Source organism: Solanum stenotomum, chromosome 10, assembly GCF_019186545.1.
Source record: "Solanum stenotomum isolate F172 chromosome 10, ASM1918654v1, whole genome shotgun sequence".
NCBI lineage: Eukaryota > Viridiplantae > Streptophyta > Magnoliopsida > Solanales > Solanaceae > Solanum > Solanum stenotomum.
The window spans coordinates 9,881,567-9,887,651 of record NC_064291.1 but is presented as its reverse complement, the minus strand read 5'-3'; positions in this window follow the sequence as shown (position 1 = coordinate 9,887,651).

Below are 6,085 nucleotides of genomic sequence, written 5' to 3'. Positions count from 1 at the left end.
TAATCCACCCCTTCTTTTCGAATATCACCTTGAACAACCAGCCTTGCCTTAAGTCTTTCAATACTACCATCTGAATGTTGTTTCACTTTATATACCCACTTACACGGTAAAGCCTTTTTCCTATGAGGTAATTCAACTACATCCCAAGTTTGTTCAATTCTAGAGCAGATAATTCTTAATTCATTGCTTCCTACCAAACTGGATCATGTGCTGCCTGTTCATAACTAACAGGTTCATAGACACTAGAAACAAAGGTGAGTAGGACTTGATTAATAGAAGATAATTTGTTGAAAGACAAGGAAATAGGGGTAACAAGACTCAGGAAACACGTTGAACTCACATCTGTGAGTTGAAGGGCATTACAAACATAGTCTTTAAGATATGCAGGTGTCCTAGTAATTCTAGAAGACTTTCTAAGCAAATCATCAATAACATGATTGTTGGGAGAAATACTGGAATCCCTAGGTGAAGTAGTCAAAAGAGAATCAGAAATATGAGAAGAAGGTTCTGAAACAGTGGGATCTGAAAGAATAGGGTCAGAAATAGAAAAGGGAATATCAAAATTGGAAAGAACAATATAATCATCAGAATCAGAAGAGGAAGTGGAAACACGAAAAATCCTTTGAGAAAGATGTGATACATCAGATGAAAAAAGGAAGTACTCTTCATGAAAGACAACATTTCTGGAAATTGTTATTTTCTTTGTCTTTAGGTTTAGAACTTTATATCTTTTTTTCCCATAAGGATAACCCAGAAAAACACAAGGTAGAGCCCTTGGGTCAAATTTTGTTCTGTGAGGAGGAAGAGTAGAAACAAAACATAAACACCTAAAACATCTTAGAATTGAGTAAACATGATTAGATTTAAAAAGAATTTCAAAAGGTGTTTTATGGTCTAATACTTAGAAGGAAATCTGTTTATGATGTAAGTGGTTGTTAATAAACATTCCCCCCAATAGATAATAGGTAAATGAGACTGATAAAGTAAAGCTTTTGATGTTTCTAAGAAATGCTTGTGTTTTCTTTTCACTATCCCATTTTGTTGTGGAGTGTAAGCACAAGTAGTTTGGTGGATAATTCCTTTGGATAGAAAAAAATTAATTTGCAATTTCCCACTTCCCAATTCAAAAGCATTATCAGTTCTGATTATTTTAACCTTGGAATTGAATTGTCTTTCTATCATGGAAATAAAAAATTTGAGAATGGGAAAAGCATTGGATTTAGTGCTAAGAAGATGTGTCCAAGTATCTCTACTAAAATCATCAACAATAGTTAGAAAATATCTAAAACCATCATGTGTGGGAGTTTTGTAAGGTCCCCAAACGTCCACATGAATCATATAAAAAACAGCTTTAGTAGAAACAAGACTTTTGGGAAAAGGTAACTTAGATTGTCTTGCCATAGGACAGATCACACATGGAGAAGAAAATTTAGAACAAGAAGATGAAACTGGAACAATTTTCTTCATATTACTCAAAAGTATATGGCCTAATCTATAGTGCCATAACTTTTCTTTTACATTAGGATCAAAGAAACTAGAACAAAAAGTAAAAACATTTGCTACTGAACTAGGAAAAAGAGAACAATTAGAACTAGAACTAGAAAGACTCTTTGTAGAAGCAGCTGCTTGGGATACACTCTTGGTACTAGCTGTTGATTGAGATGACTTGAAAACATATAGACTACTTTGTTCCTTACTAAGCAAGGGCTCTTTAGTGAAGGGCCTTGCAACATGAAGCAATTGTTAGGAGTAAAAAGAAGAAACTTCTGAAGTTGATTGCACAATTTATGAACAAATAGGAGATTGAGCTTAAAGGAAGGAATGTAGAGGACATTATGTAGAAGAAGATCAGACAAAAGATGAGCATATCCTGAATGAGTAACAGTAACTCTATGAGAATTAGGAAGGGTGACCAAATAGGTTTGGGTAGAAGATTAAAACTAGAAAAAAGAATTCTATCAAAAGTCATATGCTCAGATGATCCACTATCTAGAATCCATGAATTACTGTCAATTTTAAACAAGTAAGCATGTGAACTGAGAAACTTAGCCTCACCAGCACAGGTAATGTTTGCAGTATCATCAATCTTTCCTCTAGCCTTCTGATTCATCTTCTGTAAAAGATCTAGAAGTTGTCCAACATTTTCTTGACTAAGTGACTTTGGATCTGTAGAATTTTCCATCACCTAATTGCCTCCTTCATTAGTGTTGAAGGCATTGTTGACCATAGCTCCTTTCTGGTACCTTTTGTTCTTGGTGAATTTAAAATCCGGAGGAAAACCATGAAGTTTGTAACATTGATCAATGTTATGTCCTACTTTCTTACAATAGTTGCATGTCATAGTGTTTTTCTTAGAAAAAAATTCCTTTTTGAGCCTTATAATCATCAAATCTCCTAGATCCTGCATTACCAACAAGAAAAGATGTTGATTCTCCTGGGTAATTGGGAGAAACATGAATTTCTCTTTGTTTCTCATCTTGAATAACCAATGAATATGCTTGACCAATGTTGGGGAGAGGGGAAGATAAAAGAATGTTACTTCTAACCCCTATGAAAGTCTCATTGAGACCCATAAGAAACTGTAATAATCTCTCATCCTGATGAGCTTTCACTCATTTCTCCTTAGCACCACAAATATAGTCACAACTACAAGCAGTAAAGGTATTGAGAGCATCCATTTCATCCCAAAGGCTTTTCAATTTTGTAAAATATGTAGAGATACTTGAGTTTCCTTGAACAACAACACTTAGATCTTTCTATAATTGAAATAATTTTGCTCCATTAGCATGACCAAATCTATCTTCCAGGTCAGACCACAGAACTTTGGCATTTTGAGAATACAAAACAAATTCAGCAATCTCTTTTGAGAGAGAATTCAAAAGCCAAGAGAGGACCATGTCATTACACCTTGACCAAGCTTTTTGAAGGTTTGTATCAATAGGAACAACTAGGGATCCATCAATGAATCCTAGTTTGTTCTTTGCTGACAGAGCAATCATAACAGACCTTCTCCAGCCTCCATAGATTCTGCCATCAAAGGCAGTGGAGACCAGATTCATGCCTGGATGATCAGAAGAATGAAGATAAAAAACATGTGAAGAATCCACTGTATATCACTTGCTTGAGTAGTTTGAACCAGAGGTGAATATTCGACTCTAGTCATTTCAGAAAAAAACAGAGAAGGAGAAGAATTTTAGACGAGAGATTAGCAAGGAAATTCAACCTTGCTCTGATACCATGCAAGAATTAAACAAGACACCAATAGAAAATTTCCTTCTCTGTATTTCTTGATGATGAAACTGTACAATTGGTGTTGTATTTATACAAATGTTTGAAGAATCTTTCTACTAACAAACTAGACAGGTGTCTATTTCTAACAAACAAAATAAATACAAGAAATAAAAGAAATATTGCAAGAACTGAAAAACCTAATGATATGTACAAATTTGTTTATTGAATCTGAGTGTATGCTTAAGCCCAAAACGTTTAGGCCCAAAGTTCAGCTGGTAGAAGTCCAAATGAGTCCCACAGTCTAAATATCTCTTTCACCAATAACAACTATCTCTATTCATTACAATAGCCATTCATTTCCCTTGAAACTCGTGTGACTATGGCAGCTATGAAATCCAACAAAATAGCCATTTACGAACCATGGGCCATTTTGTAAGTTTTTTTTGTAGATTTTCCTCCTTTAGGAACTTGACTATGAAGTAGTCATGCCCTAGATCAATCAATATTATTTCTTCCGAGACTTTCCACAGTATGGTTAATTCTTTTTTTAGATATTGGTGGCTTATTCTTTTGCCAAATACCTTGACAATAATGGAGAAAGCCCATGGTTGGTAGATTCTCAATTTCTCCTCCGACGATAAGTAGATGCTATCCTCTTCGTCTTTCTCTGTATCTTCCATACCATCTTCGAGTCGACTCCTTCCTTTGAAGGAACTTGATTCTGTTTCATCAATCATCATATCCGTTAGTTGGTTCATTGATTGGTTTTGCAGGTGTATGTTAGATTGGGGGGGGGGGGTAAGGTGTAAGTAACATATTCCTGAAGGATGTTTTGTCTATTCCAGATTGATCTTGGACAGTGACCATTATTGACTCCTTTCCAAGAGTTGAATCAGGTGGGGCAGGTGGGTTTAAGGTGTCTTGACAGGTATTCATAGCTTGGATGGGATTAGTTTGATAACTTTAGAGAGAAGGTAGAGCTTCTCTCACTAGAAGAGAGAGAGAGACAGTTAGTACGTAGAAGAGAGAGAGAGACGGTTGAGTCATTAATATACTCCTTTTGTGATAAGAAAACCCTATCAAAAGTTCTCACAACTTGAACGCCAAAAAATAATTAAGAGAGCGAAAATTTTTGATAGAGAAGTATTACCCAAGTCTTAAAAATAAACTTATCAACAACATTTTAACTACCCAAGTAACAATCTAGTCATCAACATAAATGATTAAGTAAATAGTGATATCAAACTGATTGTAAATGAAGAGACAGTAATCATTATGAGAAACTTGAAAACCCAAGATTAGAAGATATATAGCAATGTAGTTTTGAATACCAAGCTCGTGGTGCCTAAGTAAGACCATAAATTATCTTCTTGAGTTTAGAGGCGTATCTAGAATTTCGGAATGATGGATGCTGGGGCGGAGGCAGCATATACTTAGGGATGAACCCCCTCGACGGAAAATATTACTATTTATACACTGTTAAAATTATTTTTTAGGTATGTATAATAGATGTCGAACCCCCTTCCACTAGTTCGTGTGTTTACTTCTCAAATTTTGAACCCCCTTATTAAAAATTCAGGTTCCGCCACTGGATGGGTGCACTATTATGAAAATATGAATCTAATCGGTTTGACATATAGGTTTGTATCATTAAAAATAGTTAAAATTTTAAAATTATTGGTCCAAAATTAAAATGCTTAATTAATTACAACATCAAAAGTGCTACCAATAACCACTTAACGAAGTATTACCCAATTTTAGAAAGAAAATAATACAAGATACATATAAAATTCAAATTTCTAATCTCACTGAGAGGTGCACCCAATCATCATCACATTATATGATGCTTCGATTGTGGGTTCACACATCTATATTCAACAAAAAATTAAAAAATATAACTCTACTATATATGATGCCAGGACGGGAGCATGGGTTCATGTGAACCCAGTGACCCCCTCCTGCATGCTTGAGTTTGCCCACATATGTAGGCCTTGTGTGGTCAAACAATCTTTCAATCGATCCATATAAACCTTTTTCATTTTATAACCATGCAAGAAGGTATTATTGATACCTAATTGACATAAAGGTCAATTTCTTGTGAAAACCATAATTAAAATAACTCAATATGTAGTGTGTGTTCAGCAATTAAAAGGTCTCAATATAATCAATGTCTAATCGTTGTGTAAATTCTTGAGTAATGAGATGTGCTTTATATTTTTTGTAATAACCCGTCAAAATTGAGCTTCACTCAAAAATTTCATTTAGAGTCAACTAATATTTTCTTTGCAATAAATGGAACAGGCTTCCATGTACCTTGTTTTATAAAGCTTGAATTTTCTCTTCCATGGCTGCTTTATAACCAGGATTATTTAATGCTCTTGATACATATTTTGACTCAACTTTAATGTTGGGCAATAAATTGTGCTCATGCAGTACAACAGGTTGGAAAATAGAGAGAATGAAAGAAGAAGATGGTGTTATTGACAAGGACTTTGAATAGAGAATCATTGGATTGGATGTAAAAAATTGACTTTTGTTCAGAAAGAGAGGTATGACATGATTTTTGTATTAGTTTGTGAATATTATTGTTTGCCCCGGTGATCATAGGATGAGTGTTTCCTAATAAGTCCTAATAATTATCGTGGTTAAAAAATAATAAGTGAGAGAGAAATTAAGTAGGATATCATAGCTACAACCTAGTGGAATGATGATCTGAATAACTCATTTTTGATAATATATTTGAAGCCACTGAAGTTGTTAGATCAAGGATCATCTAGTAGTAGGAGAAGAAAAAATAGGTGGGTTTAATAAGTATGGAACAATAAAATGAGAATTTCACTAGTTAACAGTAGCA